Source organism: Thermobia domestica, chromosome 2 (genome assembly GCF_964235325.1).
Source record: "Thermobia domestica chromosome 2, izTheDome1.hap1.1, whole genome shotgun sequence".
In the NCBI taxonomy this organism is placed as follows: domain Eukaryota; kingdom Metazoa; phylum Arthropoda; class Insecta; order Zygentoma; family Lepismatidae; genus Thermobia; species Thermobia domestica.
Window position 1 is genome coordinate 21665483 of NC_137455.1, and position 14932 is coordinate 21680414.

The following is a 14932-nucleotide window of genomic DNA, read 5'->3' on the forward strand; positions in this document are numbered from 1 at the left end:
TAAGCAACTGTAACCTTGCATGATGGCATTTATGGCGGCATGGTGGCTCAGTGGTGAAGCGTTTGCCTCTGGTGTATGAGGTCCCTGATTCGGTCCCTTACCAAGTACGTTTATGGTGGACAATATAGTATCTATTCGTTTTCTCGGGGTACATTCATTTCCTTCCACGTTCTCATTCCACAAATTCTTCTTTCATAATTCACTTGCCTTAATCATCTGTCTCCATTAGCCTTAAGAGCGTAATCGTAGGACGTTAAAGTGAAATATTCTATTTGATTTGATGGAATTTATGAAATGAAAATTTATTGTTCTCAAATATAAGGGCTTCACGTATAACACACACAAAGAAAAAAGAAGATTAAATTTATTTAAAAAAAAAAATGAAAAATAATAGAAAGACTCCAGGTTGAATGGAACGGTAGATGAAAGAGAGAGAAAGAGACGAGAGTGCTATTAGAGCGTGTAATTAGATTCCGTTAGGTCTGGATGTTAGACGTAAATGCTTTGTTCGACTAACTTAGTTATGATTCAAGTTGAACAAGTTAAAGAGCTTGGCTGCCTAGGGACAAATTCAGCCTCACACTCAGTAATCAACGCGTGTGGGCTTCTTCTGTCATTTCCCCAACAGCAACTGACAATCCGTAATGTAGATACCACTTTTTTATCACATACCTGAAACGTTTAAATGCAGTAACATATATATATATATATATATATATGCTTCCTTTACGACATGCACTTAACGGTTATGACAAAAGGTGCAAGCTAAAATTACACGCTAATTAGAGTAGATCATTAATTTTATGCATGTTACATCTTCCTTATGAAGTTCTACACATAACCAAATACATAGACATTTTGAGTATAACTAAGATAAATGCTATTTTCTGAGTTTAACAGATTGTATATATACAGGGGAGCCCGAAAGTGGACGTCGATCCTGGGAGGTTGGTCCCGGGGAGCCAAACCCCCGAACTCCTCACTTTTCTTTAAATTTAGTCTGATTTTAAAATAGGTGGCGATTTTACAAATTTAGTTATAATTTATCCTCATATTGTATTTTGACACCCCCACCCCCCGAAATAAATTTCTGCCTATATGAATGAGGTCGTGTCAGGATGAAGTTTGCTTGGGCGCCTAGCATTTGCGTTACTTATTGCAAATTGCGTTTACTAATTCACTTGACTTGATCGTTTTGTAATCGAATGTCTTTAACGCAATAGTTGGATGGAAATGGGTCTTAAGACTATTCATGATGCCACCATGACAAAATAAACGTTAAATATGGCATTTTATTATTTAATGAACACCCGATTATCTTATTCATAGAAAATTATGGTCATTACTTTGGGAATGCCTACTGTACTGTGTGTTTCAGATAACAAGCGGCATGACCTTGAGTTGGCTTCACGCAAGCGTCCAATTGGCTTTGAGCGGTGTTGACAATTCGCGACAAGCAGTTCTGCACGCTGACTTCTCGTGCTACTGCGCGTCTGGAAAATACCAGAGGCGCTTATTAGAAATATTGTATTAGCACATTAACTGCTCACTATAGGAAGTAGAGAAAAGAATTACGAACACGTACGTGAAAACTACATCTTTTTATGTCAACTGGTTGTCATGATACACGTTTTTATAGGTTCTCATATAAAACAATTAGTAAAACGAGCGTTGAGTTCCACGTCTATTTTCGAGTAGGTTTTATATCGGTTTGGAAATAGAACTCTAACTTTTATTACAGGATAATCAGGGATGTAGCTAGCAGGTTATTCTAAGGAAACAATACTTTCAGGGGGAGGCACGCTTTTCATCCATTAAAAGCAGAACAAATTACCTCTTTCAGAATATGAAAGCATTTTAACTCACCATACATACATATTATACACATATTATATTTTCATGATGCTACCTTATCAAAAGACGGATCTTCACAGAACTGAAGTTCAAAATCAATTAGATGAATCAATAAGCTATTCATTTTTAAAAAAAATGCTGCTTACAGCAGTCTGTTTATCTGACTTCGTGTTTATGTGGGTTAAAATAGTAAAGGGAAAAAAAACACGAAAAATATCAACTCAGATATTATTATGCAATAATATAGTAGTGACTTCACACGGTGTGCGCCCATTTAGGGAAATGACAATATAAGGCATATGATTAACTTTAGTTGTTTTAATTAAATATAGAAACCGTATTGATGGTGTTTGATTTGTTAAAATTTTCATATTTTACTGTAAATCCCTCATTTGCATTACTTATTACATAAGTTTATTAAACATATACCAGACGAACCTCATTCAGGGGCTGGAAATAGTTTGTAAAGACAGGGCCCCCTTTTCCTCCGTGGCTACAACCCTTTGCTATACTGATTCACATATACAGGATGACTGGTAATTCGATGCATTCCTTGCAAGGGGATATTCTACAAGTACTTTGGAACATTTTTACCTATATGAACCGGGGACCGCAAATCAATAGTTTATGAGTAATTTGCACATTTGTGATTTCCTTGAAATTTGCTGGCTAACGTGGCTTGCGCGAGAAATTTTTACCCTGATCCACTTCCACATACCGTAGAGCGATGAAATTTCGCATGTGTAATTCTACATACCTATGTAGGTCATGTGGTAATGTACAGTCCGTAACTCTGCACCATTGCTGTGTTATAGGTCCGAACGTGAAGTAATGTGTAATGGTCCAAAATTCATTACTGCACCTCAGAAAGTAGCGTGGCAACATCGTAGAAGTACTTACTTCTAGGAAATGACTGCATGGTTGGGAAGAGGCAAAATGTTGTTGACATTCTGCCTCATCCTGTCTATAGTCCGGATATTGCGCCCTGAGATTTTTGACTCTTCCCTAAACTTAAGGGCCAACGCTACAGTTGTGACGCAGAGGTGTTGCCCATAGTGGGGATTATGTTGAAAATTGTACCACCATTTGTAGCTCCACTGACATTGCAGGTTTTCCACTGATATCTGTATCGGTGCTATCTATCAGGCAGAAATAAAGGTATCAGCTTTGAGGCATTACTTTCTGAATCATCCTCGTATATACAATCTCCACACTCCTCTCTGTTAAAGCTGGAAATGGTACTTCCGGTTCCATTATTGTAAATATATCATACCATACAAACCAAACTTCTTAAGAGCCTGCCTTACTAAAAATAATACGAAATTTACCATTTTCTTTTGCTTGATTATTCATCAGTGAAAGGAGATAATGAAATATAAGTTACCACAATCATAGATAATGCTATTCTACTACAGAAAATATGAACCTGAAGAATTTTTAGTGTTGCAATCCATAGAAATTACAGTGTTGCCAGAAAAACAATTTCCCTAAAATCTAAGTTAAGACAGCGAGTAGAAGAATGAATTCAACTGTATTTGATTACGTATCATGTTGTTTTGGTTTTTTGTGAACTACTTTTTAATTAACATTATTATTTAGTTTTAATAACGGTATGTTAAAACTATTTTGTTTATTACAAACTAAATAAAACTATTATTTAAAAAGTAGTTCACAGGAAACCAAAACAATATGATACGTAACCAAATGCAGTTGATTTTGTTCCTCTATTCGCTGCCTTAACTTAGATTTTAGGGAAATTGTTTTTCTGGCCACACTGTAATTTCTATGGATGGCAACACTGGATATTCTTCAGGTTCATATTTTCTGTTGTACAATAGCATTATCTATGATTGTGGTGACTTGTATTTCATTATCTCTTTTCATTGATGAATAAACAAGCAAAAGAAAAGTGGTAAATTTTGTATTATTTTTAGTAAGGCAGGCTCTTAAGGCAGTGTACATGTAACATTGTTACTTGTAAGCAGGCATATTTCACCATTCTTGTATCTCAAGTTATTATTTTTATTGTTGCTCGTATTTCTTCACTACCTTTGGACTAGAGACTCATAATGCTCTTTCGTATGTGCGCCGTCTCTTGGGATAATAGCTAAAGTTAGCAATCCAAATGTTTTTCTTTTAGTTAATTAATTAGTTTATTCCGTAATAGATGACGGGAGTACATTACTTTTGTTTTTTTGAAAAGTATGGCAAGAGTGACAAATTCAAGTTTAAACAAAATATTTTTCTTGATATTTTCGAATACTTTCTGTCACAGTTACCCATGTTGTTTTGAATGTCTGGCATTTCAGCAGTATTTTTTCTGCACATTTCTATACTTTCTCGATTAGTGTCCTGAAAATATACTCGATATTAAAGACTCCAACAAGTTGCATGCTGAAAATGAAGGATGGACGGTTGCTTACTTATTTTGTATGAAGTCTCTCGTGTATCATTTTCTTTCTGTTACTTTTCTTTTTGAGAAATTATGGTTTGATAGATGGAGGTATATTTGCAATTAATATATTGATATTACGTATTATTACAGTTCAGTGAAGGAATTTTCTAAACATCGGATTAACTGCTGCAGATGGCGACCCCGAAATACAAAATTTCCGGGGAAATGGACAAAATAAAACTAAATGTGATAATAAGGGTAACAAACGTTAGAAAGCTCATCACTGTAGGGTGATTAATAAGGGAGAAAACGTTAAGTTAAATTGTATACTGTACGTGTTTGCGGATTGATGCGATATGAGGTGAGGTGGCAGAAGAGCATAATCTGTCAGTGTTTCAAACATATTGTATTATTATTAAACTTACGATATGTATGCTGCTGTATTATCATGGGGGTTAAGGTGGAACAAAACAGCCCTGAGGGGCTTCTAACCCCCTTCGCTCACTGACGCTCGATCATCTATGTTTCGTAACGTAAATAAATAACTTTTTTTTATATATAAATAAAGTTGTGTGTGCAAATTGGACTGAATACTACGTGACATTACGTCATACTCGGGTGGTACAACTTCAATGTAAATTTAACCTCACCCTTTGCGAAGACATAATATTTAATCGGTCGGATTGTTTTAGCCATTAATGAGTAATGTGTAGTTTGCAACACTTAATAGTTCCAAGGTGGTTTGCAACACTTAATAGTTCTGACTGCGCAATAATACTTCTTAACTGGCGTACTGTATACGTATGTAGGAAAAAGCAAAAGAAGCATTTGTGATTAATAGTGAATAGTGAAGGCTAAAAATGAAACCGGGGTAATTGTAGGTAAGATAGCCTATATGAAAGTAAGAATAGTTACGTTGTAATACATCGTTGAAAACACGTTCATGTGGGTTTCATCCGGGGCCGCCATCTGCGGTAGTTTAGACGAAGCATCTTTCTAGGGCCTATTTCTCAAAATTACTAGTCTAATACTTGAGAAGCTAGAAGATATGAGTCTGAATTTCAAAATTCTTATAATTTCTGTTACTCTAAACTTTTACTTGAATTTGTGAATAGGACAAAGTTTTCACCAGTTACGTATCAAACATACAATTTAGTTGACAAATATGTAGAAAACCAAGTACTATATGAAATGCCGAAGGCTTGATTATATTCTGTAGTGCTAGTTAATTCATTCGAAAATAATGGCAAGAAAATTTAAACTAAATATTTGGAATGTGATACTTTAGCTTACCACTCGGCGTTTCCATTGGTCACTTTTCTTCAATCTGTTAGCCCATCGTTTTATCTTCATCTTTTCCAGATCTCTCTTTACATCGTCAATCCATCGCGACTTGGGTCTTCCTCTTCCTCTGTTTGTATACATTCTTTCGTGCAGGCCTTTCTTCGACAGTCTGTCAGCCTTCATTCTTTCCACATGTCCAAACCATCTTAACCGCTGAGCCTTAATGCACCTAACTATATCCTGATTCCCCAGTATTTCAGCTATTTCCTCATTAGTTCTTCTTCTCCATTTGTCGCTCTCTTTCATGGGTCCGTAAATTTTTCCTTATAATTCTTCTTTCAAATATCCAGAGCATATTCTCCTTCCGCTTCGTCATTTGTCCATACTTCCGCCCCGTAGGTTATTACCGGGCGAATCATTGTTTTATAAATCTTCATTTTTGTTCCCTTACTAATTAACTTACTCTTCAGCAGCTGCATGTTACAATAGAATGCTTTGTTCCCTGCTTGGATTCTTTCCTGCATTGTATCACTCATTCCGTTTTGATTGTTCAGTGTCATACCTAGATATTTAAAACTTCTTACGGCATCGAAGGTCTTGTTTTCTATCTTCAGTTCCTTTCTTTCATTTTTGTGGATATTATCATTTATTTAGTTTTTCCTACGTTGACTCTTAATCCCATTTTTCCAGCCTTTTTTTTTTCCAATTTGATGTATACCTGTTTCAGTTCTCTTTCAGTTCTCGCTATAATTGTAACATCATCTGCGTAGGCTAATATCTGGCTCAGTTTGGTGAATATGGTTCCTCGTTTGTCTATTTTATTTATTGCTCTATATAATGCTATATTGAATAGTGTCGTCGAGAGACCATCTCAGTGTTTGACTCTACCATTATATTCAAATGAGTCTGTTATATTGTCTCCTATTTCACCTTGGCTTTTTTTGTTCCATTGTCGTTTCTATTAATCACACCAATTCCCTGGGTATGCCAAATTCTTTCAATGTGTTAATCAGACTCGTTCTACTAATGCTGTCGAAAGCACTCTTAAAATCTATAAATAACATTGCAAAGTAACATTATGTTCATGATGCTTCTCTACTATTTATTTTAATGTAAATAACTGATCGGTTATGCTTCTGTTGAGCCTAAATCCTGCTTGATATTCCCCAATTATATTCTCAGAGTATTTCCGTAGTTTTTCGTTTATTACAGGGACATTATTTTGTATGCTATGTTAAATAATGTGATTCCTCTATAGTTTTCGCAATCCAACCTGTCACCTTTCTTGTGAATTGGACATATTCCAGCGGCTGGGCATCCTTTCTTCCTCCCATATCACTTTTATAAGCTTGTAAATTTCTTGTTTAAATTTTAGGTGCGGGGTATTTAACCATTTTTGCGATGATGTCGTCTTCGCAGTTCTTCTTCAGTTGGGTTTGCTACTCTTTCTTCCTCATCGCGTTGTGATTCGTATAGTTTCTACTCTTCATTTTATTGGTCGTCCCTTATCTCTTCTATATTCAACTCTTCACGGAGGTACTCAATCACCTTATCCTCTTCCAATACCTTCCCATTTTTATCTCTACAACATGTAGTCCTAGGCTGATATCCCTTCAGAATTTTATTAATTCCTGCATAGAGCTTTCTGATCTCATTCTGTCGGTTTAGTTGCTCGATCTCTTCTAGAGTTTGTTTTAAACTGTCCCTCTTTTTTCTTCTGAAGACTTTATTTGCTCTATGTTGCAGTTCTATATACTTTCCATTTCCTCTTATTTCTCTTTGAAGCATTTTCTTCCTTGTTTTATTCTTTTGTGTTATTATCTCTACATTCATCATCAAACCAGTCCCTATTTGGTGTTTTGTTTTGCCTTCCTACCACTTCTTCTGCTGTCTCCTTTAACACCACTTCAATCGCCTTCCACCTTTGTTCCTCGTGTTCTGCCTGTTCTTCCGGAATTACTGTTTCTCTTATTCTTTCCCTTGTTGTCGTTTTATATTTTCCTTAGTTTGTTCATCTTTGAAGATACCGATGTTCCATTTCCTTCTTCTTTTGCCCTTTATCCCGTGCCATTTGCTTATTCTCTCTCTTATCTTAGCTCTCACTACATAATAATCTGAATCACAATTTGGGCCTCGACAGCTTCTCACATCCATAATTGAGGTGGCACATCTCCTATTTACCAATACATGATCTATTTGGTTTATTGTATTATTATCAGGCGATTTCCATGGTCCAAGATGGATGTCTTTGTGTCGAAAGCATGCCCCTTTATTAGGAGCTTACAAGGGCGCCCATTTTGTGGTTTTCAAGGGGGGTAAGTATAAGCGACATTTCAAATATAGTTTCAAATTTTGCTATAACTAATGTAAAAATTCTACTGGGTTTTCGTTATTACGAAGTACGATTTCCTCTAGGGGGTCGAGCACCCCATCTTGCCCCCCCCCCTGATGGGCGCCCTTGAGAGCTTATTTCTTACCGCAAACTGCCCTAGTTTGATCCCATTTTCACTGCTTTCCTCGTGGAGTGTAGATCTTCCCGCTACTTTTTCCTGAAACTCTTTCTTCCCGGTTGTTGCGTTAAAGTCTTCTAAAACGATTAGCATGTCATATTTTGGTGTTTGGTCACAGACTTTCTCCAAGTTATCGTAAAATTCCTCTTTTCCTTTCTCCTCTGTTTCCTCTGTTGGGACATATGCCGAAACAAGTGTTATATTCTTAAATTTTCCTTTAATTCTTAGTTTGGATATTCCTTCATTTTTGAGTGATAAGAGAATCAAAAAGTATTTAGTTTAGTACACAAGAAAGTATTTGACAGTTGACAAATTTTCTTTTGTCAATAACTGGGGAACAAATGAATTAATTTGGATCTTTTTCTTGCCATTCTTAGAATAGTTATAACTTGATAACTTGCCAAAATCGGTACTCTATTAGGTTATTTTTTGTTGAGTTATTAGGAAAAGAAATTTTGTAAACTGAAAAATACTTTCTTTCGTGACTGTACCGTGGCATGGGGATACTTCGATCAAAACTTCCAAAGTGAATAAAGAGTCACAGCGGTACTAATACAAAATATGTATATCGTAGTTATTTCTGCGAATGTGGGAGCCCTAAGAATCCAGTCACGTACTGACGACACAGCTGTTGACCAGTTCGCACGTGTCCTTACGAAGCAGTGTTTTACCTGCAGTAAAAGTACCTATAACTTTGTAAGCGTAACTAACGTCTACAAAACTTCCCACCTAGAAAGGCATGTATAAAGTATATTTCGATTGAACTGAGTATAATTTGTGTTTGGTAGCTCTGAAGATATATTTAAAAACATGAATGCAAAATGAATGTGTTCATGTATGTTGTAGAAACGATTAAAATGGAAGGAGTAACTTTCATCGCACCATAAGGGCAACATTGCTCAAGCAACATGACGTCAGCAATCAAGATAAACTTGATCAATGTATTCCGAACGTGTTAGATGTATCCCATTGGTCGTGAACACGTATCTAACAGGTTGCCTAGAGAGCATGGTGCAGAAGATCCCGTCTGTGGCGTCGAATATGCTTTAACTACTCTGCTCAAAAAGCAGCGAATCGGTACCGGTACGTCAAGCAAACTACCCAGAAAGAAGAAAAAAACTGGATGTTGCACCTGGTTGGGACTGGATGATTACGCAATCGAAATGCTTTTCGCTAAAAAGTTTGCTTTTCCACATAGCGAAATGTTTCTAATCGGAAGACTAACTTACACTGGGTCGAGAACTTCCAAACAACAGGTTAACCATTTGAATATCGAGGCTATGAAACAGTCTATTTTGCAGTCTTCAAAATGTGCAAGGAAGCATGCTGCAGCTGTTGGGGTTTCTAGGCGAATGACTCCTTATCTACAATATTTTTCGTTTTATTCACTTTAAAACATTGAAGATTGTTTCTGGTCACCTTGCATATACTTGTATATTTCTTAAGGTTTTAAGGTGTGTCAACGTAGAACAGGACAACGATATCATTTCCAAAAGAACTCAAAATAATTTATGGTGCTTTTTTGCACCACGTCAGTAGAACGTCAACGGAGGCTCATAGAAGTAATAAAAATATTTATGTTAGACTTTTAATTCTAGGAAGGTAACAAATTTCATATTTTCTAGGAAGCCCAACTTCATACATTTCTAGGGAGCCAAATATTAATGAATGCTCACCTAGAAAAAAAAGTTCGAAGTTACGGCGCTATATACTTTGTAGAGGTTTTCGAAAAATGTGCCAATGTTGTCCTGCGTTGGGGAATATGAAGGATTTTTTTTTTTTTTTTTTTGAAACACCACTTTAATACTTCAAAACTAGTTTCTACTGTGTAAGAAGATACGGTTGGTAACCATGCAACCGAAAATCGCAGCAACGCAAGATTTATACCATAATTAAAAAAAAAAGGTATCATATCTCGAAAGAGACAAGCATTACAATTGTTCTTTCAATGCCTACATATCCAAAAGAATTCAAAGAAACATGCTGCAATATTTGAGAAACTAATTTTTGGGTAGTGAACAACAAAGGTGTCCATAAATGTGTTTTAGGGCGCTAATTGCGTCTACGAGATTTTTGGTGTGAACATATTATTTCATTGAAAATAGCACCATTGAACTTGAGTTGCACCATAATGATGTCTTTAAGAGCGCTAACTGCGGGATTCACGATGGCTCAGCGGTAAAGCGCGCAAGCGCTTATCTCTGGTGCATGGGGCCCTTGGTTCGATACCCGGCTAAATAAGTTTGTGGTGGACAACATCGTGTCCGTAGGTTTTTTTCTGGATACTCCCCTTTCCTCCCACTGTGTCATTCCACCAATTCTTCCATCATCATTAACTTTCCTTAATCATCACCTCCCTTAGCCTAAAGGACATAATTATGGAACGTTAAAAGAAAAAAAGAAGAACGTTAACTGCGAAAGAGAGCTTAGAAATGAGTAACATTTTAAAATAATTAATTGTCGAAGCAAAGAATGTATTCTTTCTTGATTGAGGAAAGTATAAGCGAATATGAACTTATTCCGTTTAAAAAGAAGGCGACGCAGCTACAAGTGAAGTAATCTGTCTTATGTATTAGATATTCAAATCATTGTAGGACCAACTTTTTTTTCTGGGGGAGAGCGACTTGTGTAAGCATTTTCATATAATTTTATTCGGGAAGAACAGTAAATTTGGAAAGGGGGGGGGGAATTGCGTCCAAGCACTTGGAGGGCTTAGTAGTTGCTGAAAGATATGACGAATCTTGCGCCAGTGGCGGATATAACCTAAGGCCAGGAGGCCTAGACACCTCAGTTTTTTGACTGACAAAAATAATTTAAACTATTATTTATATATTTTTGAAAGTTTATAGTAAACTCATTGTGTACCTATCATAGTCTCGGTTCTGCCTGCCCAGTTTTTACCTTCTAGACCCGCCTCAGTTTGCGCCATTTCTTTCTCTGGTTTCACACATTGTTGTCATTATATTCTCAAACATATGTTCATGTACGAGTATATTATCCGTTTCTTTCCATTTTGGTCTAAATATTCAGTATGTATATATTAATTACCAATTTTTCAGCCACCTCTTGATTATACATCGATAAGTTATAGAAAAGAATAGTGTCTCGTATATCTACTGACAGTGAAGCCTGCTAAAATTATATACTCTATTATGTGTCTCAATATCTGCAAGAAGATTTAATAACAAGGTACGAATTCTGGAAGCTTTTATCTCCATGACGCTGAAATCCGCCTTCGACGGAAGTGCTAATTATATTCATTTAGTCATTGATGTGTATATATAAACCCAGAAAACAAAATGGGATCGATTTTACAGGACACAAAAGATAGCTTTTGTTTGGAAATTTAGTCAGCTTCTTCTTCTTCTTCTTCTTCTGTTTTATGGTGAATTCTCTCTTTAGCATGTCTGGCAATGTTGCCAAATCAACTAGTTTTAAGCTAGGTATAAATGTATTCGGAACAAGGTATGAGCAGTGGCAATAGCGCAACGCTTTCCCTCCACGCTACAGGAACGATTCGTTGAAGAGAAAGTAATATATTGAAGATACGCCGATAAAGTGAATAATGAATACAAATTAATGTGGGCAACTAACATACTGATTTTATTAAAATACAATTAGTTGCCAGGAGCAAAAATCATGTGGTTATGCAGAATGAGAATTAGATTCATTGTTGGTGTGTTGCCAGGTTTAACTACGTGAAAAATCCTGACCCAAGACCCAAAATTTTCTCTTCCTTCTGTTCGGAAGTGTTATTTAAATTGATCTCTTTAATGAAAGAGATGTAAATGTTTTTCGTCTTTTATACCAGAGCTACCAATTCTAAGCTTCTCTTTAAATTTTGAGGGGGGCCGCGATGGCTCAGTGGTAGAGCGTTCACCTTTGGTTAGAGCGTTAATGAGCAATTAAACAAAGCATCCGAACTATATGATTTATTATAGAGAATTGAAGACAGGTTTCCTGCACTAAAGACCGAACATTAGTAGTAATAAAATGCGGGTTCTGCGCCACTGACCCTGTACCCACTTTCCCAGTCCCGCCTGAAGCAGACAACGAGTTTCCCAGTGCCGCCTGACACACTATGCCGGGGGACATATGGGGGATACGAGAAATCGAGCATCGTGAACCGTGGGCTCACGGCCTTTTACGACCTCCATTTTAGGGGTGAATTCGTTCTCTTTTATGACCACTTTTTAGGGGGTGTACTCGTTCCCTTTTACGAGCACATTTTAGGGGGTGAACTCATTCCCTTTTACGAGCATATTTTTCAACCCTTATTTTAACATAGCAGAAATTACACTGAGACTATTTACGACCGGGGTGAATTTGTTCCCTTTTATGACCACTTTTTAGGGGGTGTATTCGTTCTCTTTTACGACCTCCATTTTAGGGGGTGAACTCATTCCCTTTTATGAGCACTTTTCCAACCCCTATGTTAATTACGAACACATAGAAGAAGAGATAACACATAACACTACGTAACACACAGCAGAACAGATAACATATAAGAGTACATAACATAACAAGGGTGAACTCGTTCTCTTTTATGAGCATATTTTTCAACCCTTATCTTAACATAGCAGAAATTACACTGAGACTATGAACACACAGCAGAACAGATAACACAATAAGAGTACGTAACATAACAAGGGTGAACTCGCTCCCTTTTATGAGCATATTTTCCAACCCTTATTTTAACATAGCAGAAATTACATTGAGACTATGAACACACAGCAGAGCAGATAACAAACACAACCACCTCCATTTTAAGGGGTGAACTCGCTCCCTTTTATGAGCATATTTTCCAACCCCTATTTGAACATAGCAGAAATTACATTGAGACTATGAACACACAGCAGAATAGCACAGCTAATAAAAGAACATGGCTTATTTTCCATCCCTTATTTTAACATAGCAGAAATTACACTGAGACTATGAACACACAGCAGAGCATAAGAGTACGTAACACACAAGGGTGTATTCATTCTCTTTTATGAGCATATTTTCCAACCCCTAGAAATTACGAAACATGGCGGACATAGCACAGGGGGTGTATTCATTTTCTCCACCTCTAATTGAACATAGCAGAAATTACACTGAGAGTACGTAACACACAAAAGCTCCATTTTAGGGGTGGACTCGTTTTCCCACCCCTATTTTACCATAGCATTTTTTCAACCCCTATTTTAAGACAATGAATACCTATGTAACATAGCGATTTGATACGCTCTTTGAACCGATTTGGATGAAACTCGGCATATGGGGGTTTTCGAGCATGCTGAGTACGAATATCATACTTATTTTTACCTGGGTCCTATAGTTTATGTGGCATACGCCCTTTCTATGACAATTTTAACCAATTTGGATGAAACTCGGTATATGGGGGTTTTCGCACATGCTGATTACGAATATCATACTTATTTTTACCTGGGTCCTATAGTTTATGTGGCATACGCCCTTTGTATAACACTTAAAACCTAATAACTCAAAAACGAAGCCACATACTCAGGTGCTGTTTCCACATTGAGTAATAGGTCATCAGGTACCACAAGTTCCAAAATAGTGGCCATCGAGGTCAAAGGTCAACATACTTAAAACCTAATAACTTGAAAATGGATCCACATATTGAAGTGCTGTTTCCACATTTAGTAATTGGTCATCAAATACTACAAGTTCCAAAATAATGATCATCGAGGTCAAAGGTTAACATACTTAAAACCTAATAACTCGAAAACGAAGCCACATACTCAGGTGCTGTTTCCACATTTATTAATAGGTCATCAACTAGTGCAAGTTCCAAAATTAGTCGCCATCGAGGTCAAAGGTCAAAATACTTAAAACCTAATATCTCGAAAACGGAGCCACATACTCAGGTGCTGTTTCCACATTGAGTAATAGGTAATCAGTTCCAAAATAGTGGTCATCGAGGTCAAAGGTCAACATACTTAAAACCTAATAACTCGAAAATGGATCCACATATTGAGATGCTGTTTCCACATTTAGTAATCGACCACCAACTACTACAAGTTCCAAAATAATGACCATCGAGGTCAAAGGTCAAAGTACTTAAAACCCAATAACTCGAAAACGTAGCCAAGTATTGAGGTGCTGTTTCCAAATCTGGTAATTGGTCATCAGGTAATACAAGTTTCAAAATAATGATCATCGAGGTCAAATGTCAACATACTTAAAACCTAATAACTCGAAAACGGATCCACATATTGAGATGGTGTTTCCAAATCTAGTAATTGGTCATCAGGTACTACATGTTCCAGAATAATGACCATCGAGGTCAAAGGTCAGCATACTTAAAGCCTAATAGCTCGAAAACGAAGCAACATATTGAGGTGGTGTTTCCACATTTAGTAATAGTTCATCAATCACTGCAAGTTCCAAAATAATGACCATCGAGGTCAAAGGTCAACATACTTAAAACCTAATAACTCGAAAACGGATCCACATATTGAGATGGTGTTTCCAAATCTAGTAATTGGTCATCAGGTACTACATGTTCCAGAATAATGACCATCGAGGTCAAAGGTCAGCATACTTAAAGCCTAATAGCTCGAAAACGAAGCAACATATTGAGGTGGTGTTTCCACATTTAGTAATAGTTCATCAATCACTGCAAGTTCCAAAATAATGACCATCGAGAGCTTGTAAACGGAGCAACGGATAACTTTTGTACAAAGCAGAAAAAGTGAAGGAGGAATAAATTTGAGTGGCCTATTCAATTTTGTACCAAGGAGAAATGTCATTTTAACTAGCTGAGAACTATATGTCTTCTTGTACTAATTAAACAAACGAAGGAATATTGTACCAATGAGAAATGTCATTTTTTCTAGGCCATGTTCTAATATTTAAACAAACGAAGGAAGGAATTTGAGTG